Genomic DNA, 25,453 nt, shown 5'->3' with positions numbered 1-25,453 from the left:
TAGGCACAGCAAACAGCAGCAACGTACATGTAAAATATGGCGTACCACAAGGATCAAAACTAGGACCAATCTTATACATCATCTATTCGAATGAAATGGTACAACAGTTGAAAAACAGCAAAGTTTTTGCATACGCAGATGACACTGCCGTGATTGTCTGTAATAAATCATTACCCGCTGCTGTAAATACCATGCAAAATGAACTAAACGTTATAGGAAAATGGTGTCATGACAATGGATTAATTATTAACTCAAAAAAAACTAAGTTAATGCATTTCAGAAAAAGAAATTTACCAAAAACCAATATTGACATCAGGTTCCATGACAACGAATGTCTACACAACTCCAAAATACGACAACACGTTCAACCAATAAACGACAAATGTTTAACACAACTTGAAGTTGTCGAAACTTATAAATATTTAGGTGTTTACTTAGACTCACACTTTAAATGGAAAACACACTTTCAAAATTTGCAGAAAAAGTTACGAAAATCGGTATATGCGCTTTACCATCTGGGTAATTGTGCCCCCTCCTACGTAATGAAACAAGCCTATCTTTCATTGGTGGAGTCCCATCTTCGACATGGAATTACGGCCTGGGGAAATGCCAGAAGCTGCAGATATCTACAAGCAACACAGAACAGAATTGTTAAATTACTTAGCAAGAAGACGCATAGTAGCAAATGTCCAACTATTCAAAATGCAAGTCGAATAAAACATATGTACATAAATCAACGAATCCTTAACATAAAGGAACTTTATTCAATAACAATTATAAAAGAATTTGCTGACGATAATAGCCTGGCAAAGAGACTCCAGCACGGTCAGAACACAAGAAGAAGATCCGAAGGAAGATACACAGTACCGACTTTCAGAAATGATTATGGAAAACACTCATTATCCGTTGCTTTACCGACTGCTTTAAATGCTTTACCCAGAGAAATAATACAAGAAACTAACCCAAAAGTCAGAAATAGTCTTGTTAAGAAATACTATCTAAATAATGCAAATTAAAAATGATTTATTTTTATGAAGTCTACAGTTATGTACAATAATATAATGTCAATTCATATTTATATATTATCCACATACAAGCTAAGTATAGCTTCGTGGAATTATATACACATAAATTGTATTAGAATTTTAAATGAATAATAAAGATAATAAAGATGAAAAAAAAAAAAAAAAAAAAAAAAAAAAAAAAAAAAAAAAAAAAAAAAAAAAAAAAAAAAAAAAAAAAAAAAAAAGCCATAGAAGGGCCGTAGAAGCTTACCTAGCCATAGAAGAGCTGTAGAAGCTCTTCTAGCCATAGAAGAGCTGTAGACGCTCTTCTAGCCATAGAAGAGCTGTAGAAGCTCTTCTAGCCATAGAAGAGCTGTAGAAGCTCTTCTAGTCATAGAAGAGCTGTAGAAGCATAGAAGAGCTGTAGAAGCTATTCTAGCCATAGAAGAGCTGTAGAAGCTCTTCTAGCCATAGAAGAGCTGTAGAAGCTTTTCTAGCCATAGAAGAGCTGTAAAAGCTCTTCTAGCCATAGAAGAGCTGTAAAAGCTCTTCTAGCAATAGAAGAGCTGTAGGAGCTCTTCTATCCATAGAAGAGCTCTAGGAGCTCTTCTAGCCATAGAAGAGCTGTAGAAGCTCTTCTAGCCATAGAAGAGCTGTAGGAGCTCTTCTAGCCATAGAGGAGCTGTAGGAGCTCTTCTAGCCATAGAAGAGCTGTAGGAGCTCTTCTAGCCATAGAAGAGCTATAGGAGCTCTTCTAGCCATAGAAGAGCTATAGGAGCTCTTCTAGCCATAGAAGAGCTGTATGAGCTCTTCTAGCAAGCTCTTCTAGCCATAGAAGAGCTATAGGAGTTTTTCTAGCCATAGAAGAGTTGTAGGAGCTCTTCTACCCATAGAGGAGCTGTAGGAGCTCTTCTAGCCATAGAAGAGCTATAGGAGCTCTTCTAGCCATAGAAGAGCTATAGGAGCTCTTCTAGCCATAGAAGAGCTATAGGAGCTCTTCTACCCATAGAAGAGCTATAGGAGCTCTTCTACCCATAGAAGAGCTGTAGAAGTTCTTCTAGCCATAAAAGAGCTGTAGAAGCTCTTCTAGCCATAAAAGAGCTGTAGAAGCTCTTCTAGCCATAAAAGAGCTGTAGAAGCTCTTCTACCCATAGAAGAGCTGTAGAAGCTCTTCTACCCATAGAAGAGCTGTAGAAGCTCTTCTACCCATAGAAGAGCTGTAGAAGCTCTTCTACCCATAGAAGAGCTGTAGAAGCTCTTCTACCCATAGAAGAGCTGTAGAAGCTCTTCTAGCCATAGAAGAGTTGTAGAAGCTCTTCTAGCCATAGAAGAGTTGTAGAAGCTCTTCTAGCCATAGAAGAGCTGTAGAAGCTCTTCTAATCATAGAAGAGCTGTAGAAGCTCTTCTAGCCATAGAAGAGCTGTAGAAGCTCTTCTAGCCACGGAAGAGCTGCAGAAGCTCTTATAGCCTTAGAAGTGCTGTAGAAACTCTTCTAGCCATAGAAGAGCTGTAGAAGCTCTTCTAGCCATAGAAGTGTTGTAGAAGCTCTTCTAGCCATAGAAGAGTTGTAGAAGCTCTTCTAGCCATAGAAGAGCTGTAGAAGCTATTCTAGCCATAGAAGAGCTGTAGAAGCTCTTCTGGCGATAGAAGAGCTGTAGAAGCTTTTCTAGCCATAGACAGTGCATAGGTCCATTCTGGACAGATGACCTTCTACGGTTATTTTATAGACATAAGACCTTTCAGAAGACCTGTTATAACTCTTCAGTCGCCGTATGACCCGAAGACCTGTTACAGCTCTTCTATGGCCAGAACATCTGTCACAGCTCTTCTATGGCCTGAAGACCAGTTACAGCTTTTCTATGGCTTGAATTCCATCTACAGCTTCTCTGTGGTCAGAAGACCTGTTGCAGTTCTTCTGGAGCCCGAAGACCTTTTACAACTATTCAGTCGCCTGGAAGCCTTTTACAGCTATTCTTTGATCAGAAGACCTGTTTCATTTCTTTTATGGTCAGAAGACCTGCTAAAACTCTTCTGTGGCTAAAAGACTTGTTACAGCTCTTCTATGGCGTAAAGAGCGGTTACAGATCTTCTATGGTCCAAAGACCTGTTACAGCTCTTCTGTGGCGAGAAGACCTGAAACTGCTCTTTTATAGCCAGAAACCTGTGAAATCTCTTTTGTGGTCGGCTGGCCTCCTACAAATCTTTTATAACCCGATGACCTGTTACAGCTCCTTTTTTTGGTCAGAAGACCTGTTACAGCTCCTGTTATAGCTTTTCTATGGATTGAAGACCTGTTACAGTTTTTCTATGTCCCAAAAGACATATTCTCTGGTTGGGAAACCTGTTACAGATTTTCCTTGTGTTTCTGTGCTATTTATTCGGCGCAACTGCTAACTTCTTAATGTCACCCATTTTACTTTCAATATACCTTAGCATATTGAGAATTGCCATTTAGATTAATTTTGATGCCAAAGGGGTTTGAAGCGTTTATTCTGCCTCAGGTATAAAACAAATATATTCTCTACTCCGCAAGTCTGCTCCCTTGCAATATGTCAACGCAAACTTTAATGCCATCGAAATTGACATTTTAAAATTGCAGAGTTTGAAAAAAAGATTCAAATATATTCCTTCATATTAATGGTTTGAAAACATGAATGAAAATTGGCATTCCTCCACCTCCGTGCTCCACCTCACTCTCTCTCTCTCTCTCTCCATTTTAAGCGTGCACCATTTGTCTTTGTCTAATGGAACACCACAGCCAGCAATTGGCGGTTGTTGGTGGCAAATATCATGACTTGACTAATGATTGCCCCCCATCCAAATGCAAGCCATTAAATGGTGGCGGCAATTGAGGTTATGTTTTGGTTTTATTTTCGGTGTGTGTGTGTGTGCGTGTGTGTTATTGAAACCCCCCATTGCCTAACTCGAGCAGTTTACCCTTATATGGTGGCGTTTGGGGTTTTTAAGTTGTTCTGCTTTTAGGAAAGAGACATCTTGTCAATTGGCCAAGAACCGAATCGAAGCAGTCAGGAAAGCGACTAGAATTGGTTATTTAAATTGTAACACCACAACCAGTCAGTCAGTCACTCAGTCAGTCGGTAGTGTTTCATTTCAGTCTGATTGATGAGTGAATGTATGGCTGAATGATGCACTCGGAGTCTGATTGAACGATGGCTGTTACATGATTTCCAAATCACCATCACTGCCCCCTCACCATGCCTCCGAATCGATGGCAAATTGTCTTATACAGCAAAAGTGGTTCATACTTTTTTATTTTTTTATTCAGTACAGCTTCTGTTTGCATTGTGTAATTGAATAGTTTCAATACGACAACAATGCCGTTGAGAGACGTCAATTGAGACACCGGCACTTAAGTGGCGGTGCCAGTCGAATAAAATTTGCGAAATCACTTTCGTTATTTTTATGGATGCAAGTGGTTCAATTCTGGTTGGACTTTGATTTGATTTTTTTTTTATTTTTGATTTGGGGGAGTCAGAAATGTTGTCATTTAAATTAAATCGAATTAATTTCTTCAATTGGATATCCTTCTCAATTAACAGATCATTTTAATTGTTTTCCTTGTGGTAGAAGATAGAGGACCTTTAAATGAAGAGGCGTAGAAGCTCTTCTAGCCATTGAAGAGCTGTAGAAAATCTTCTATCCATAGTAGAGCTGTAGAAGCTCTTCTAGCCATAGAAAAGCTGTAGAAACTCTTCTAGCCATAAAAGAGCGGTCGAAGCTCTTCTAGTCATAGTAGAGCTGTAGAAGCTCTTCCGGCCATAGTAGAGCTGTAGAAGCTCTTCTGGCCATATACGAGCTGTAGAAGCTCTTCCAGCCATAGAAGAGCTGACAAAACTCTTCTAGCCATAGTAGAGCTGAAGAAGCCATTCTAGCCATAGAAAAGCTGTAGAAACTCTTCTAACCATAGAAGAGCTGTAGAAGCTCTTCTAGCCACAGAAGAGCTGTGGAAGCCATAAAAGAGCTGTAGATGCTCTTCTTGCCGTAGAAGAGCGGATAAAGCTCTTCTAGCCATAAAGTAGCTTTTCTAGCCACAGAAGAGCTGAAGAAGCTCCTCTAACCACAGAAGAACTGCAAAAGCTCTTCTAGCTACAGAGGAGCTGCAAAAGCTCTTCTAGCCTTTGAAGAACTGTAGCCATAAAAGAGCGGTCGAAGCTCTTCCTGTCATAGTAGAGCTGTAGAAGCTCTTCTGGCCATAGTAGAGCGGTAGAAGCTCTTCCAGCCATAGAAGAGCTGAAGAAGCTCTTCTAGCCATAGAAGAGCTGAAGAAGCTCTTCTAGCCATAGAAGAGCTGATGAAGCTCTTCTAGCCATAGAAGAGCTGAAAAAAAACTCTTCTAGCCATAGAAGAGCTGAAGAAGCCATTCTAGCCATAGAAGAGCTGAAAAAAACTCTTCTAGCCATAGAAAAGTTGTAAAAGCTATTCTAGCCATAGAAGAGGTGTAGAAGTTATTCTAGCCATAGAAGACCTGTGGAAGTTCTTCTAGGCATAGAAGAGCTGTAGAAGCTCTTCTTTCCATAGAAGAGCTGTCGAAGCTCTTCTTGCCATAGAAGAGCTGTCGAAGCTCTTCTTGCCATAGAAGAGCTGTCGAAGCTCTTCTTGCCATAGAAGAGCTGTCGAAGCTCTTCTTGCCATAGAAGAGCTGTCGAAGCTCTACTGCGGCTAGAAGAGCTGTCGAAGCTTTTCTTGCCATTGTAGAGCTGCAGGAGCTCTTCTAGCCATCGAAGAGCTGCAGAAGCTCTTCTAGCCATAGTAGAGCTGCAGGAGCTCTTCTAGTCATCGAAGAGCTGCAGAAGCTCTTCGAACCATAGAAGACCTGTGGAAGCTCTTCTAGCTATAGAAGAGCTGTAGAAACTCTTCTAGCAATAGAAGAGCTGTAGAACCCTTTTTATCTGGTGAAGAGCTCTGTGGGAAGACTTCTACATATCAAATACAGAAAATCAGTGGAAAGTCTTCAGCTCTTGAAAACTTGTTCAAAGCATTTAATCAATTAAAGTCTGGTGGAAGGTCTCCGGTCTCTAGAAGGCATATTGACAGACTTTATATATGGATGTCCTGGCAAGGTCGTGCATTTAAATCGGGGTTTTGAAGATTTTCTATCGTCTGTCTGTAGACACCCTTTTGAAGGACCTTCTGTCTCTCACAATGTGAAAGACCTGCGAAAGGCTTTCGCTCTATAAAGGTACTTTGACAGGCTGGCTTCTCTTTTTTTAAGGTCTGTTGTTAAGAACCTGTTGAAGATCTATTGAAAATATTTTAATGGGAATGGTCTCATATTTTTTAAATAACGTTTCTAATTACGGTATTTTCTTCTGTTTTTAGGTAAGGACAATTTTTGAATCTCTCTATTCTGAGCATCAATCTCAGAATATCAATCAGGGTAAGTAATTGCAACTAGGGTCCAATATTTTTGGCCTTTGTAATTGTAAGTCATACTCTTTGACTTCTCTCCTCTACTCTCCTCATCAGATGAACCAAAGACTATGTTGCAAACTGTTCCACTTCGTCTAGACACGATCGTTGGGCCGCCATCACTGTTCATTTTGAATCACGAATGATGTGAATTATCTTCACGATTACCATTATTGTTCAAACAATAATTTGCATATTCTCAATGTGCTGTTGTTGTTGTTATTGTTGATGTTGATCATGTTGTTTGTGGTAGATTTAGGACAAGAATAAGATTCATAATTTTATTGTTATAAAACATAATTCTCAAAAGCAAAAAAGAAAAAAAAAATAAGACACAATAACAGTTTTAACCCTTTCTAGAGCTGTAGGAGTCTTGAAGATATTTTCGAACACATTTTTAACATTTAAAACAATATGAATTCTGAATTTTCGGTCTATAAAGTCTTCGGCAATATTAGTGATAACAGTACGATTATTTTTTTGGTCAGAGATTTTAAACATCTGGCGGGTCGTCTTTTTTATACCCTCCACCATAGTATGGAGGGTATATTAAGTTTGTCATTCCGTTTGTTACACCTCGAAATATACACTTTAGACCCCACAAAGTAAATATATTCTTGATCAGCATAAAATTCTATGTCGATTTAGCGATGTCCTTCTATACGTCTATCACTCGAACGAAATGAAGTAGATTGATAAAATTTTATTCAAATGTGTATTATGTCTGCAGGACTTTTGGTATTGAAAATGAGTCATGTAGGTCCACGTTTTGGTATAGCCCCCATACCATACCTCCCTTTTTTCGGTTTTTTTTTGGTGATTTAAGCGACATTATTCACCGAAAATGTTTCAAATTTGGTATTTGATGTTCGAAACGGGTACTACAGCTTATGACAGAAAATTGTCTGTGCAAGTCCACGTCTTCGTATAGTCCCCATATAACAGTACCTCCCGATATTCGGAATTTTTTTGATTTTAGGTACAATATTCACCGGAATTGTTTCAAATTTGGTATTTGAAGTTCGTAACGAATGCTATAGATTATGACAGAGAATTGTCTGTGCAGGTCCACGTCTTCGTATAGCTCTCATTTAACGGTACCCCCCGATATTCGGTATTTTGATGATTTTAGCGACATTATTCACCGGAATTTTTTCAAATTTGGTATTTGAGGTTCGTAACGAATGCTACAGCCTATGACAGAAAATTGTCTGTGCAAGTCCACGTCTTCGTATAGTCCCCATATAAAGGTACCCCCCGATATTCGGTATTTTGATGGTTTTAGCGACATTATTCACCGGAAATGTTTCAAATTTGGTATTTGAGGTTCGTAACGAATGCTACAGCCTATGACAGAAAATTGTCTGTGCAGGTCCACGTCTTCGTATAGCCCTCATATAACGTAACCTCCCGATATTCGGAATTTTGATGATTTTAGCGACATTATTCACCGGAAATGTTCCAAATTTGGTATTTGAGGTTCGTAACGAATGCTACAGCCTATGAAAGAAAATTGTCTGTGCAGGTCCACGTCTTCGTATAGCCCTAACATAACGTAACCTCCCGATATTCGGTATTTTGATGATTTTAGCGACATTATTCACCGGAATTCTTTCAAATTTGGTGTTTGAGGTTCGTATTGGGTACTACAGCTTATGACAGAGAATTGTCTGTGCAGGTCCACGTCTTCGTATAGCCCTCATATAACGTAACCTCCCGATATATTCGGTATTTTGATGATTTCAGCAACATTATTCACCAAATATTTTTATTCAAGTATCGCATTTGAATATTGTAATCGTTTATGACAAGAGTTGCCTATGCAGGTCCACGTCATCGTATAGACCCTTATATAACGCCTTCATTCGGTATTTTTAAGATTTTAACAGAATTTTTAACGGATTTATTATTTTATTATTTTTTGAAACTTGCCAAAATCGTTCTAAATGGTGGAGGTTATTTTCATTTTTGAAACATTTTTCTTCGGCAAATAAATAATGCAATTTTGTAAGGGGGAGTCGAGGGTTTAACGTGCTGTTGTTGTTATGTTTAAGACATCTTGTGGTTTTTTTAGTGTCGATGATGGTGATGATGATCTAACCCAGATAATCGAAGTTGTATTATTTTGATACTTCTCGGTTGGTTTCGACGTATTTTTTTCTATTACCAATTCGAATGGAAACTAATACCAGCAAAAAAATGTATGGCCACCAGAGGCACCACCAGCTGAAACCGAAGCGTTTCGCTTTGCTCTGATTCACAACGTCTCCCCCCGCCCTCCAAACGAAGGGGTCTGCCAGCTAGACAGAAAACTTTGGCAAACTGGTATTTAGTTGCAAGCATTCTGATTTTTGTTGCACTTCTTCACCACTCCCTTTCTCGTCCTCCCGTGCTTCGTATTCTTCTAAAACAAAGTAGTTTCATTGACTGTTTTTAGTTTTTGTTACGCTCCATTGTTGCAAACAGAATCGAATTTGGGCTTCTGTGTAACAGCCCAGCCATTCGCTGGTGGCCACAATAGAATAATGAAAAGCAGGCAAGTTTTGGGGCCAACCAGCCACAATCCCAGCATCAGCGGCAGCTCCGCTAATATTTAAGCAGCAGACAGCTGAAATCAAGCAGCAATTGTTGCTTGAATGCGCTTTTGTTCAAGCATTGACTGGTAGCCTGCTTGCCTGCCTATCCTCAGTCATGTTGCACTGTTCTGGGCTTGCCACAAATAATGTTTCTTTTCCTTTGTTTCGTTATTTGTTTTTTTTTTTTTTTTTTTTTTTTTTTTTTTTTTTTTTTTTTTTTGAAGAAAATGTTCTTCATAGCTGAAACTTTTCTCTCAAGTCAATACCGCTTAGAGCTGTAGCCCAGGCAAATAAAAAAAATTAGTTGACTTTTTTTCCTTTAATTTAGATTTCGCTTAAGTTTGATGCCTGTGCCAACTTGAGTCTTCTCTGTCTCAAAGTTTTTAATAAAGATTTATGGTTTTTAAATCTTTTCGAATATTAAAAAAAAAAACAACAACTACAACAAATTGTTTGATGATAAGTAAAATAAATACTCTAATAGTCAAATGTCAATGAATCTGAAATCTGTTGGAAAAGTTTTTACTTAAATGATTTATGGTTTTTTGAAGACAGCGAAGATTTTCCACTCCTAGGTAGTATGGAGGATGATGGCCATCAAGAATGACTAATTTTAGCATGGCTAAGTCCAGCTTGATTTGGCCACTCTCTTTGGTAAGATTGTGGAAAGTGATTACCCATGGCTCGAGCTCATCTAAGGGATCTCTGGATCTTGCAAATTTTCGTGAAGCTACACCACAGCCGTATGGCTACATTGTCCCCAAATCTCATTTTGGACCAAATCCGCTTCAGGACATTTGGAGTCGATCCTAGGTGTGTCCGTCTCTCTGGATGGCTGGCTCTCGAAGGGAGTACCCGATTTGGCCCAAATTTGTTACATCGGACATTTGAGTAACATCGGGCCACTCTTTCTAGATAACCTCATATAAAAAGAGAGAGAATCATTCGATTTTGTGCAAACTTGGCAAATCTCAATATTTCTGTCAGTGCTATGTTAGGTGTGACAAGTAAAAAGGCCGTAAGTAAGGCCGGGCCGAACCTTGAATACCCTCCACCATTTGGCATAAATTATGAGATTTCAAAAAAAAAAAAAAAAAAAAAAAAAACATATATTAATTAAAATCCATCAAGATTTCCGTTAAAATCTTAAAAGTTTGGAATATCGGAAGGTACCGATATAAGGGGGATATACAATATAGTGGTCCTATGTAGATAATTTTCTTTCAGGGGACAATTCCATTGAAGAATGTGGCCAAAATCATAAAATGGCTGAATATCGGAATATATGGGGGATATACGATAATGTGGACCTATATAGACAATACTCTTTCAGGGCGTAAAGTACTCACAAGGAACACCTTGTGTGCAATTTCACAAAATTCCATTGAAAAGTGTGGCTAAAAACATCAAAATACCGAATATCGGTGGGTACCGTTGTATGGGGGATGGCGTTGATCTATATAGAGAATTTTCTGTCAGGTGGTGAAGTATTCACAAAATTCGGTTGGAAAATGTGGCTAATATAATCCAAAAAGGCGAATATCGGGGATACCCCTGTATGGGAGCTGTACGATATCGTAGACCCATATAGACAATTCTCTGTCAGGGGGTATAGTACTCATAAAGATCTCCTTGTGTGGAATTTCAGACAATTCCATTGAAAATTGTGGCTAAAAACATCAAAATACCGAATATCGGGTGGTATCTTTGTATGGGGTATATACGATATCGTGAACCTATATAGAAATTTCTCTGTCAGGGGGTAAAGTACTCATAAAGAACTCCTTGTGTACAATTTCAGACAATTCGGTTGGAAAATGTGGCTAAAATCATCAAAATACCGAATATTGGGAGTTACCGTTACATGGGGGCTATACGATATCGTTGCCCGATATAGCCTATCTTTTAACTTGACCTGCCTGCAGGCAAAACACAGATCTGTGCAAAATTTTAGCTTCCTATCTTAATTCGTTTTGACAGTATCGTGATTGCAATAGACAGGACAGGCGGTCAGACGAACGGACGGACTGGGCTAAATCGTCTTAGAATTTTACGCTGATCAAGAATATTTGTACTTTGTTGGGTCTAAAATTATTATTACGATGAGTTACAAACGGAATGACGAACTTAATATACCCTCCATACTATGTATGGTGGAGGGTATAAAAATTGACATTATCGTCCCACTCCACTCCATCCAAGTACCTTTCCCACAAGGGCTCAATATTTGGAATTATTATAACTCTTATAATATGTGAAATAAGAGCCGGATTGTCTTCAAATTTCACACTTCTTTATATTGTTATTAATACCAGATCTGGTGTAGAGAGGGGATATATAGAAACCTCTTTCTGGTTCCTTCCCACAAGGGGTCAAAATTTGGAATAATTATAACTCTTATATATTGAGAAATAAGTGTAGGATTGTCTTCAAATCTCACGCATCCTTATATTTCTATCAACACAAGATCTGATATGATATATCGGTTCACTCCTCCTGGTACCTCCCCCACAAAGGGTCGAATTTTTGAATAGCCATGAAGCCTATAAAACGCAAAATGAGCATCTGATTCCTTTCAAATTCGACACATCTCAATATTTCTATCAACACAAGACATTGGTCCTCTGCTTCTGATTCCTCCCCATACAAAGGGTCAACATTTTGAATAACCAAGATGATTATAAAATTGAAATTTAGCATCCAATAATCCTAGAATTTCACATGCCCTAATATTTCTTCTGAAACAGGATCATAAGCGGTCAAGATTTGTAATAACCGAAATCCTCACAAAATGCGAAATATGTATCCGATTTTTTTCAAAATCGACACTTTTCAATATTTCTATCAACAAAAGATCTGTTGTGGAGATGGGATATATCAGCCAACTTCTTCCGGTAACTCCTTCACAAAGGGGCAGGATCACAAATCCATGGGATGCATCAATTCTTCAAATTTAATCCAATTCTCTTCAAATTTCACTATTCCAATTTTTTTTTATCAATTAATGATACAAATAGTCTCATACCTTTTTGGTAACTCCTCTACAAAGCGCCACCATTTTCAATAATTATATTTCTCATAACTTGCGAAACAAGTCAGAGATTCTTGGAGATTGTAAATATTCGGCCACTCCTTTTGGTTCTTTCCCCATAAAAGGTTAAGTTTCTGATTAACAATCAATCGGATAAATTTCGAAACTAATTTTAAATTTTCTTCAAATTGTTATTGCTATAAGACGAAGTGGAATACATCGGTCCACTATAACTTAGACCTTATGCATATTTAAATATATTTCAAAAATTATCACATATCTCACATAAAGTGATGTATGTAGTCGATATAGTTCAAATCTGGCACCGTGTTATATTTATATTAGAAAAGGACAATATTGGTCCACTCCTTCGAAGCCCCTCCCTAAAGGGTCATCTTTTTAATAATAATAATGCAAGTCAAAATTTTCTGTTAACTGGCAGAAGCTGTACCTCCGTCGGCAAAAACGACTAATACATTCTAACTTGTTTTTTTTTTTTTCAATTTAATTGCTTACCAAAAAAAAATCTTTTTATACCCTACACCACAAGGTGGTCAGGGTATTATGTCTTTGTGCATTTGTTTGTAACAGGCAGAAGGAAACGAGATAGACCCATAGTTCCTTTTGATGATCTGCATAGAATCACATTCTAAGTCGATTTATGCATGTCCGTCCGTCCGTCTGTCCATGTATTTTTGTAAACAAAGTACAGGTCGCATTTATTGCCCGATCCAGATGAAATTTTGCAAAGATCTTTTGTTTGGCCCAAGGACGAACCCTATTGAAATTGGAGATAATCGGTCAAAATTTAGATATAGCTCCCATATATATCTTCGTCCGATTTGCCTTCTATTGTGCACCAAACGTGTAATATCAGCCCGAATTGTATGGAATTTTGCATATACACCCAAATTAGGCCTAAAAATATGTATGCCAAATTTGATCGAAATCGGTTCAGATATAGCTATAGCTCCCATATATATTGTTCATCCGATTTGTTATTTTTGTCCAACGCCGCCTTAATATGCACTATGCAACAACAATATTTGGGGAAATATATCAAATACAGCTCAGAAATACATTTGCTAAATTTTATCGAGATCGGTTCAGATTTGGATATAGCTCCCATATATAACTTCGTCCGATTTACCTTTTATTGTGCACCAAACGTCTAATATTTGCTTAAATGGGATGGAATTTGGCACATACGACCGAATTGAGTCTAGAAGGTAGTATGCCAAATTTGGTGAAGATCGGTTCAGATATAGCTATAGCTTCCATATATATTATTCATCCGATTTGTTATATTTGTTACCCACAATCGTAATATGCACTCCGTAACAACGATATTCAGGGAAATATATCAAATACAGCTCGGAAATATCTTTGCCAAATTTTATCGAGATCGGCTCAGATTTGGATATAGCTCCCATATATATCTTTATCCGATTTCAAATTAATTGTGCACCAAATGGGCAATACAATTCCGAATTTAAAAGATACAAATGCTTCGGCATATTTAGTCCTTTGAACATTAAATTATAATTATAATCATAGCGTGTATGATTAAATTCTCCCATAAAAACTTTTAATTGTTATGTGGAGCTCTACTTAATTAGCAAAGTGGTGTAGGGTATCATAAAATCGGCCCCGCCCGACTTTAAGACTTTCTTTACTGTTTTTTTTTTAACTTTCATCGCCTCAGATTTCTTTGCCGCATTATTTTTTACTTCTTTTTTATTTATTTATTTATTTTTTTTTTTTTTGCAAAGGCCACGTTGGCGTCTGTTGGCTAATTAGTTCTTGAATTTACTTCTTGCCCGTGTACCAGACCGTAACAAGTTTATTCGTATTTTCCGCTCGAGCATTACATTTGAGCGTTGAAGATGTAGCCATTGGACTCTTTGCCGTTAATGGCTAATGCAATTCGTTTCATATTCATTCTAGGAAGTAGAATAATTTCTCTTTAAGAGCTGGGTAATTCATTGCTATTTTCAGGTCCATTCCATTAGAATTTCGGATAACGATTATTTTTCGTGCATCAGCTTTGGTTACGATTCACTTCAAATCGTGTTGGTTTTTACTTGAGATTAACGGTTTTTGTTTTGAAGAGATTTGTGTTGAAATAATGGCTCTTTAAAACGAAAAATCTTTAGGGGTATTTTATATACAGAATTCCTTACGAAGGTATTTTATAAGGAGAAAGATCTTCCAAGATCTTCCTCTATGAATAGAAGACGACTCGCATGACTTCTAGAGGTAGAAGATCATTCACTGCCCATTCACTGGTCCTTGCTAAATATGTCTGCATACCTGAAGAGTCCGTTTGAATATTAATCGGTTTTAATATAAAAAGACAAAATTTATTTTTGTACAAAATTCCGCATCAAATACAAGAACTCTGTCGACAATATATACGGGGCTATATTCAAATCTGACCTGAAATTAATATAAATTGGCAAATTTATTTTTAAACCAAATTACGTCACACATTCCAGATTTCATTGAAAGTGGAGGTACCCATTAAATACCTGAAATCGAACCAAAAAATATAATCTGATCCGATTGCAATATAATTTAGCAAATTTACTTTTGTTTCCAATTCCGTCACACTTTCCGAATTTTGTTGAAATTAGATACACAGCAGGATGAGATAAAAAAACTGCAAATATGTCAAACGCCAATGAAAGAAAAAATGTCGGAAATAGCATCAAATTTTAGAATAAGTTTGGATTTGTTCGAATTGGTCATCTTTGTTACGAATTATTGCCTTCAAACGGCCAATGAAATCGTCACACGCTGACCGAATGTTGCTCTGCGGTATTTTGGCCTATTCCCGGCGAAGCGCTTGCTTGAGGTGATCGACACTTTGGTATTTTTTAGTGCCAAACTTGCTTTCCCAAAAATACTCCAGACACAGTAGTTCAACGGATTGGTATCCGGAGTTTTTGGTGGTCATTGTGGGCTGGAAATGAAGCGAGGAACCTCATTTTGTAACCATTCTTGGGTGGCGCGTGCTGAGTGCGATGGTGCTGAGACCTGTTGGAATGTCCAAGGTCTGCGGCTTTAGTACACCTTCCAGAATATTTTCGCGGTAATATTCTGCATTTATTCTGATGCCACGGTCGATTTATACGAGTGGAGAGCGACCATCGGCTGTTATGGCGGCCCACGCCGTCACCATGGCCGCCGCTTGAGTCCTGGTTGCCAACTGAACGTGCACATTTTCAGGTGACCTCTTTGGTAAGTAAACACGATCATTTAATTTGTTTACAAACTGCTGAAGAACAAATGTTTTCTCATCGGAGGAAACCAAAATCGGCCGTTCACCACTTTTGGACAAGCGAAGCAACTCTTTAGCTCTTTTGAGTCGATTTTCTTTCTGTTGCGATGTAAGTTTTTGCACTTTTTGGAATTTCAATGGCTTTACCCAGGTTTATTTTTCAATGGAATATTGCGATATGTTCAGCTCACGAGCCATTTTTCGCCACCACCCCTGCGACGCGGGTTTCAATCAAGTCGCTTCTTTAGTTTTCGAACCATCTCTGCTGATTTTGCTGTTTTCTTCCATTCACTTCCCTGACGTCGGGCTACCAGTATCACGGTAATGATCGATGGTACGAGACACAAAAGATTTATTCACATTTAAATGCTGGAGTGCTCTTAATTTGAAGACTGTATCTCTAATCGATCAATACAAAATCTAAATTGTTTGGAGGTACTTCCGATTCTAATGCCATACCGCCAGTTCTTAATGGAATTTCAACAAATTTTGTAGCTTTTGTTACTTTCAGGGATGTCTTAGTGTATCTGGAAGTTTTCAGGGAAATCTGTTTAGCGTCTTTTATAGATCGAATAACTTTCTCAAGTCCTTTGTGTAGAGAAGGCAAATCACTGGTCTTCTTCACGGGTCTAGATATGAATTTTAACAGTTCTTCAGCTGTTGGGGACCATTTACACGTTTTTTCAGCTGGAGATCTTTTAGCGGTCTTCTACATTTTGAAGGCCTTTCATCTCTCTTTTATGTATAAAGGGCCTTGCATTGGTCGTCCATTGAAACTCAAAATCATATTTCCAAGTCTTTGTAAGTCACAATACACCCCCCCCCCCCCTCTATTTCAAATTGCATTTCTTTTTGAGTACGTCTAAACATTTTCCTCTATTTTCTAAGAGCTATATTTGTTTTTTCTTCCCTCTATTTAGTTCATTTCCAGTCTACCCGATGAATGGAGGCATTCGAATCTCTCCAGACATGTGTTCATTAAATATTCACTTGTCATTTATTTTCATTTGTGTGAACTCAACTCGGTTCTTTTGTTATTCCGCTGCACAAAAGGGAAAATAAAGACTCTGACGCGATATGCAAAAATGGTATGGGAACACACATTGAGTACTCAACGAAGAAATTTCCGCCCTTTGCAATTTCCCTTAGAGGAGTAGAAAGGCGCTGAGGAGGATGAGGAAGACACGGTAGTACAAGAAAAAGTTAAGTAGAATTCTAAAAAAGTGCAAGAAAGTGGTAGTTTTGTTAGATGGAGGGGGAGGGAGGACTTTGAAAATTATTGATTATTCTTGCAGGGTGGACAGTTTAAAGGGTTAATTTGAAACATTTTTGGGGTTTGCAGTGAGAAATTTATATTTTTATACCCTCAGCCATATCATTTGATACGGCCAAAACTTGCCTCATCGAAATAACGATTTTAGACCCTAGCTGTCTTTGGACCAAATCCGTTTCAGAATATTTGGAGTCGATCTAGCGATGTTCGTCCGTCTGTCTTTGCTGGTTGGTCTGCACGATAACTCTCGAAAGGAGTATCCGATTTGATCCAAACTTGGTACATCGAAATATTTTTACCAAACTTAGATCGAGTTCGGACATGAGCAATATCGGTCGACTCATTCTGGTATCTCTCCCACAAAACTTCGAAATTTTCAAAAAAATATTTTGTAGCACAGAAAGAGAAAGGATAATCCAATTTTGCTCCAACTTTACAAATTCTAATATTTTCATCAGTGCTAGGTCAGGTGCGAAGATGGACAATATCGACCCCCTCCACACACAAAGGTTTAACGAATAATTATAACTCGTATAAAATGTGATATAAGAGTCCGATATTTTTATTAACCCAAGATCTGCAGTAAAGATGGAATATATCGGTCCACTCCTTCTGGCACCTCCCCCACAAAAGGGTCAACATTTTTTATATCTATGAAGGCAAGAAAACACGTTATTAACATCCAATTCCATTCAGACTAGGTACTTCTTAATATTTCATCAACACAAGATCGGTTATAAAGAAAGTAGATATCGGACTATTCCTTCTGGCACCTCCCCCAAAAAGGGTAAACGTTTTGCACAACCAAAATGATTATAAAATCCGAAATAAGAATCCGGTTCTCTTCATATTTCACACATAAAATTATTTTTACTAACACAAGATCTGCTGTGAAGATGATATATATCTGCCAACCCCTTCTCTTACCTCCCTCACAAAGGTCAAAGTTTTAAATAACCAAAAACGATCAAGACATGCATTCAATTATTCTAAAATCTCACATGTTCCAATGTTTCTACCAAAATATGATCTGACGTGAACATGGGGTTTATCAATCCACCCTTTTTTGGGGTAACATCCTGACAACGGGTCAACATTTTCAATACTTATATCGCTCATAAAATGCGAAATAAATATCCGATTCTCATTAAATTTTGCCAATCTCAATATTTTTACTGACACGAGGTCTGGTGTGTAGATGGCAGATGTCGGTACACTGCTTCTGGAACCTCCCCCACCAAGGGGAATAACTGAAACGATTATAAAATCCGATATAACCATAAGATTCTCAACACATTTTGCAAATCTCAATATTTTTACTGGCACAAGATCTGATGTGAAGATGGGATATATCGGTCCACCCCTTCCGCTACCTTCCCCACAAATGGTCAAAATGTTGAATATCCATGAAGCTCATACAACGCGAAATTAACATCCGATTTCATTTATGCTTGGTGCATCTCAACATTTTCCATTAACACACGACCTGTAATAAGGATGGTAGAGATCGGACCATTTCTTGTGGTACCTCCCCCAAATAGAGTTCAAGATTTTGAAAAACAAAACGCTCGAAAAAAGCGAAATAATAATCCAACTTCTTTCAAATTTCACACATCCAAATATTTTTGCTAACGCGGGATCTGTTGTGAGGGTGATAAGTATCTGTGAACCCCTTCTGATACCTCAACCACAAAGGGTCACAAGTTTCAATGTTTTTATCTGTAATCTGTAACTTGCGAAACCATTCGGCGATTCTTTACAACTTGCTATAGCTAAATATTTCTCTCAACCAGAAACCAGAGATGAATTTATGATTTCGCATAACCTTGGATTGGAAATGTTCGATTTTCTTGTATTTTTGCCCATATCATTTTTTATCGGTATTAGATGATGTATGAAAATGGATAACTTCGGTCGACTACATCTGGTATCTCATTCACGTTTTAAAATTTTCAAGAAATTATCACATATCTCATAATTTATATCATATTTATTTAGGTCCGATACGAAATGCGCAATATTGGCTCATTCCTTCGGAACCTACTCGAATAATCACAACAGAAGTCAAAATATAGTTAAATAATCGAACATTGGCTTTTTAATTTTTTTCTGGTTACTTTCGATATTTGACTGAATTAAAAATATTTTTTTTTTGAAATTTTGAATTTCAGTGAATTCTAAATCAGGTTTACATTTTAAATCCATACAACTTCAATGCCTATTTGACACCTCAATGAGAACTTCTTAGCCACTTGAATTGTGTGATGATTTTATACTCAAGTGGTTCGCTGGGTTGGACCACTTTCCTTAATGACATTTGATTGTGTGTGTAGTATTGGAATCCCTTATTTCCTCCATTACAAAAATATGTTTCGCTTTTCTAAAACATTTTTCCCAATAATCAGCCTTTGAAATACCACCCATCAAATGAATGAAATCAACGCGCCGCGTCGCTTCGCCTTAGAAGGTGTAATGAAATCTTCAATTCAAATGACTTCACCAAATGCGAACTGAGACTCAACGAAGCGTAGGTAACATAGTTTGTTTTATTTTTTCCATTTGAACTTTTCTCTCTCTCTATCAACGACGCTGGTTTTTCGTCGTCATTTCCATTACACTTGAGAGAATTCTATTAGAGCAGAACGCATAGAAAAGGAAACAGATGCAAACTCGAAACGAATTCAAAGTGAAAGGTTTAACATAAATACAATGTATATGAAATATAACACTTGAATGGAAACTCTTTTCCCCTTCCTCCCCTTTTGGAAAATTTCGAAATGTCAACAAATGTAGAATTGAAAAAAACATTTTTTTGATGAGTTACAATAATCGATAAAAGTTTTCTGTACATATACGCCCTGCTACTACTATATATTTTCGATTATATGAACTACAGAGATTATTATGGAAAAATTTTACAAGGACGTCAATTTTTATTGAAGGTCTATGAAAGGTCTTCCATCTGGAAACGTTCTATGAAAGATCTCTTATTTTTATATGAGTTTCACCTCTATAATACCTGTACTTGGAAAATCTAATTCACCTCTCTAATTTTCTAAGTATTTCCAAACCCTCAGGCATATGACTACAGAGGGTATATATGTTATTTGAAACTGCCAAAACGTGCCTCATCGTAATAACGGTTTTAGACCCAAGATCTCTTTTTGGACCAAATCCGTTTCCGGACATTTGGAGTCGATCCTAGCGATTTCCGTCCGTCTGTCAGGTTGGTTGGTACGCACGATAACTTTTAAAGGGAGTATCTGGAGTATATCGATCCATCCTTTCTGGTACTTTTCCCATAACGGGTGAAAATTTTGAATACTTATATCGCTCAGAAAGTGTGAAAAAAGAATCCGATTCTCATCAAATTTTGTCAATGTCAATATTTTTACTGACACAAGATCTGGTGTGAATATCGGTCCACTCCTTCTGGTACCTACCTCACCATGGGTCAAAATTTTGAATAGCTAAAATAATCATAAAATTCGAATTTAGCATCCAATTATCTTAAAATTTCACATGTTTCAATATTTCTACCAAAACAAGATCTGGTGTGAAGATGGGACATATCGGTCCATCCTTCCCCAAAGAGGGTCCAACATTTTGAAGAATTATATCTCTCATAAAACGCGAAATAAGCATACGATTCTTATTAAATTTTGTCAATGTCAATATTTTTGCTGACACAAGATCTGGTGTGAATATCGGTCCACTCCTTCTAGTAACTCCCCGACAACGGGTCAACATTTTGAATAACTAAAATAATCATAAAATTCGAATTTAGCATCCAATCATCCTAAAATTTTACATGTTTCAATATTTCTACCAAAACAAGATCTGGTGTGAAGATGGGATATATCGGTCCATCCTTCCCCAAAGAGGGTCCAACATTTTGAAGAATTATATCTCTCATAAAACGCGAAATAAGCATACGATTCTTATTAAATTTTGTCAATCTCAATATTTTTCCTGACACAAGATCTGGTGTGAATATCGGTCCACTCCTTCTGGTACCTCCCCGACAACGGGTCAAAATTTTGAATAACTAAAATAATCATAAAATTCGAACTTAGCACCCAATTATCATAAAATAAAAAAATCAATATTTCTACCAAAACAAGATTTGGTGTGAAGATGGGATATATCGGTCCATCCTTCCCCACAACGGGTCAAAATTTTGAAGAATTATATCTCTCATAAAACGCGAAATAAACATCACATTCTTATCAAATTTTGCCAATCTCAATATTTTTACTAACATAGGATCTGTTGTGAAGATGGGCGATATCGGTCGACGCCTTTTGATACCTCCCCCACATCGGTTCAAAATTTTATATAATTTTATCTCTCATAAGATGCGAAATAAGCATCAGATGCTCTTCAAATTTCTTATACCCCAATATTTTTACTAACGCACTATCTGGTGTGAAAATGGGGGTTTATCGGTCCACTTCTTCTGTTACCTTCCCCACAAAGGGTCAATATTTTTGAATGTCCATGAAGTTCATAAAATGCGATATTGACATCCGATCCTATTCTGACTTGGTACATCTCAATATTTCCATCAACACAAGATCTGTAATAAATATGGTAGAGATCGGACCATTTCTTCTGGTACCTCCACAACATAGGGTTCAAGTTTTTGAAAAACTAAAAACTTAAAGAGAGTGAAATAAGCCTCAAACTCTCTTCAAATATCACACACACACACACAGACATATGTATAAATCCGGGATCTGGTGTTTCGATGGAATATATCGGTCCATTCCTTCTGGTACCTCCACCACAAAAGGTGGAAATGTTGAATATCCATGAAGCTCATAAAACGCGATATTGACATCCGATCCTATTCCGACTTGGTACATCTCAATATTTCCATCAACACAAGATCTGTAATAAATATGGTAAAGATTGAACCATTTCCTCTTGTACCTCCCCTCCCCCACATATGGTTTAAGATTTTGAAAAACACAACGCTCAAAGAAAGCGAAATAAGCTTCCGACTTTCTTCAAAGTTCACGCTTGCAAATATGATGTATGTCTGCGAACCCCTTCTGGTACCTCACCCACAAAGGGTCACAAAATTCAATTATTTTGTATTTCATAATTAGCGGAACAAATCAGCGATTCTTTACAACTTGCTATATCTAAATAATTCTCTCAACCTGAAAACTGAGATGAATATGGAATTTACGATTTCGCATAGAATTGGATGTAAATGTTCAATTTTCTTGTAATTTTGGCCTTAACAATATTTATACCCTACAACACTATGTGTTGGATCTTTCTATCTCGCCGAGCTGAGTCGATCTAGCTATGTATACAGGTCGCAATTATGGCCCGATCTTCACGAAATTTAAAATGGAGGTCGGTCTAGAGCTAGAATATAACCCTATTTCTTTTGGAGATGATCGCAAAATATTTAGGGGTTGAAATGAACCAAAAACTGAAAAATTTCCTGATTTTGCAGTTGCTCTACAGGACGCAATTATAGACCAGTCAAAGCGGAAGTTAGCATGGGGCTAGAGCTTCAGGCTGGGCAGAAGCCTTCCAATTTTGGTGGTCATCGGGTAATATTTAGTGGTTAAAATAGACCATAGCATTTGTGATAAATAAAAGTCAAATTTTCCATTAAATCGAGAATATTTCGAATCCCGGCGAAATCACAAATAGACGATCAGGTTAATTCAGACCGTTACGTAGATGCCGATAGTAAAATAGGGTATATATAGCGAAATATATACAATGTGTATATACACAGGAATATGATGTTAGCTAGAATGCTTATATCTCAAGAATGACTGGACCGATTTTGACAAATTTTGTCAATTCAGAATGCCCTCTTGGCATAAAAGTATAAAATCTAAAAAAAAAATGCAGAAAAATATGTCAATAATGGTGTTTTTTTTTTATAGATTTTGTAGTATTTTGTGACATTTTTTTATTTTTTCATAAATTTTATCGCATGGGATTTTTTCATTTTGACTTATAATATTGATGTGAATATTATGTAATATTTTTTCACCTTACAACACAGGTTTTGGTTATTATATACAGTCTGCAATTATCGTCTGATCCTCACGAATATTTTCACAAGGGTAGGGTTAGGCTCAGAAGGGCTAAGCCTATTATTTCCATAGGGGATAAAATGGACCAAAAATAGAAAAAAAAAATCCTGATCACACAATTGAAGCCAATCGACACGCCTGAGAAGAGAGTTATGGACAGGGAATAAATCAAGCATTTTGGTTGACCATTGGATTACATTTAGCTTTAAAATGGACCACAACAAATAAGAGCACGACGGAGTGAATGTCTCTGTTCAAAATGCTGAGGGTAATATCTGGGCAGTGCTCCGCGACATAATTTCAAAAGCGAAATACTCCAAAATGGATTTAGACATAAGGGGGCTTCCAACATATTGTAGTGTTGTAGAGTATCACATGGTCTGCCCCGCACGGCTATAGCCTTTGCTTACTTGTTTTATCTGTATTAGCTGAAGTATATAAATGGAATACTTCGGTCGACTATCACAGGTACCTCCCGCACATTTTAACATTTTCTAAAAATTGTCACATATTTGAAATAAGGCGAAGGAAGTAGTCGATATAGCCCGAAACTGGCACGTCGCAATATCTATATCATATTTATTTAGGTCCGATACGAAATGGACAATATTGGTGCATTCCTTCGGAACCTACTCCATTGAGGGTCAACACAATTTGAATAATCATAGCAAAAGTCAAAATATATTCGGAAATATAATCGGAAATTGACTGAGGTTATACATCTGTCGGCAAAACCGACTGATACGTTTTAACTTGTTTTATTGAAGGTCTACAAAAAAGGCCTTCCATCTAAAAAGGTTCTATGAGAGATCTTCTATTTTTATATGAGGTAGACATGTAAATGGTGACCTATTTGCATACAGGTTGACTTTGACATTGTTTTTTTTTTAAATTAAAAAAAAAACTCCAAACTAATTTCAAAACACCGGTACTTGTTTTTGGAAAATCTAATTTACCTCTCTAATTTTCTTTTTTTATTATTTTTTCTTTCTTTTTTTGTGGAACCCAAATTACAACTTCATTTTGATAAATTAACGTCATTTATGACAAAAGTAGAAGAGTGTGTTACAGCAGGTGGTTGTTAGGTTGGTTAATTTGTTGTTTAGTAGATGGCTTAGATTTTCACTTTTTAATAGGCAAACATACAACGAAACATGTGTACTACCTACATACCATGTCTTATGTCTGCGAACTGGAAAATGCTGAGTTACCTTTCACGTTTTCTCTCCAGCGAGAAATGAGAGGCAGGCAACGAGACATGGCGCGCACATAATTAATCACTGGAGCCGAGTTAAGCGAGCGACAAACTAACAAATCATGACAAATTCTTCATTTCTAAGCTGAGCTTCGTGGTGATGAAGATGATGGACATAAGTGTGTATGTGTGTTTGTTGCAGCTTATGTCGAATTGGTAAAAATGTATCATTTGTTATGGCAAATTGTTTGGCGATTATGAAAAGGCAGTTTTTGGATTAAAATGACAACTCATATTTAAGGCGTAAATAAAATCTGGGAGAAAGAAATTAAGAAGAGTTATGTGACTTCAAAAAATAGAAGGCTTGATACAGGTTTGAAAGTGATCCTCTACAGGCGTTCCATTCATAGAATATATCTTATGTTTTCGATAAATAATAGGAATTGTGGGAGTAATCCATCGATACCCTGCAAAAAACCCTTTACGAAATTTGATAAGTTTCTTTTTTTTATTGATGAGAGAATTTCACAGGGTTTCTATAGGTAAGCAGACCTATGGTTAAACAAATAAGCAAAGGCTATAGTCGTGCGTCGTGCGGGCCGACCATGTGATACCCTATAACACTACAATATGTTGGAGGCCCCCTTATGTCCAAATTCATTTTGGAAGATTTCGATATTGAAATAATGTCATAGAGGCCTGCCCAGATTTACCCTTATTTACGCACTCCGCCGTGTTATGTATTCGAAAAAAAATTCACAAAAGCCATGGTCCATTTTACAGCTAAGGATAATCCAATAGTCATCCAGTATGCTCGACTTCTTTCCTCTTTCAGGAAAATGTTTCTTAATTTTTTTTGGTCAATTTTGAATTTAAATCTCCATAACAGTAGGCTTTAATTCTCATCCTATTGGTGATTTCGCCAGGATAAAAAATATCCGCGGTTTAGTGGAAAATTTCGTATTTTTTACAAAAAGGCGATGATTTATTTTACCCGCTAAATGTGGTCCGATGACCATCCAAACTTGTACGCTTTTGCCCTGTCCTAAAATCTAACTCCAGGCAAAATTCCGCGCAGATTGGTCTATAATTGTGGCCTGTAGAGCACCTGCAACATCAAGTATTTTTTCTGTTTTTGGTCCATTTCAACCCCTAAATATTTTGCGATCATTTCCAAAAATAATCGGGTTCTATTCGAACCATAACACCACCTCCATTTTCAATTTCGTGGGAATTGGGCCATAATTGCGACCTGTAGAGTGATTACAAATTAACATGGACAGACGGACAGACGTACGGACGGGCATACATAGCTAGATCGACTCAGCTCGGCTTGCTAGGAAGATCCATATGTACTTTCCTATGTGGGAAACCAATCAAACTTATAATACCCCCAACACGTAGTGGAATAAAAATCATTGGCAGACACCCCTCACAGGTGTTCTAGGGTTGGAAGGACTTAGACAAGGAAGGTTGAAATACCTTGTTTGCTTTTCTGAAAATAAGTCTTTAATAGATGTATATATAATGAAGACCTTCGGCAGATCCTCTAAAGATGAAAGACTTCTGATATGTCTTCTCATTTTAAAT

The 25,453-nt window shown here is 37.2% G+C and overlaps 1 protein-coding gene across 1 annotated transcript in view; it reads left to right on the top strand.

Moving 5' to 3' along the window:
* Window positions 1–25,453, top strand: part of LOC101889582 (mucin-5AC) — a 247,916-nt gene that overhangs the window by 82,661 nt on the left and 139,802 nt on the right. The window lies entirely within an intron of this gene.

This window comes from Musca domestica, unplaced genomic scaffold (assembly GCF_030504385.1).
Source record: "Musca domestica strain aabys unplaced genomic scaffold, Musca_domestica.polishedcontigs.V.1.1 35, whole genome shotgun sequence".
Classification (NCBI taxonomy): domain Eukaryota; kingdom Metazoa; phylum Arthropoda; class Insecta; order Diptera; family Muscidae; genus Musca; species Musca domestica.
This window is presented reverse-complemented; position numbering and strand designations above follow the sequence as displayed.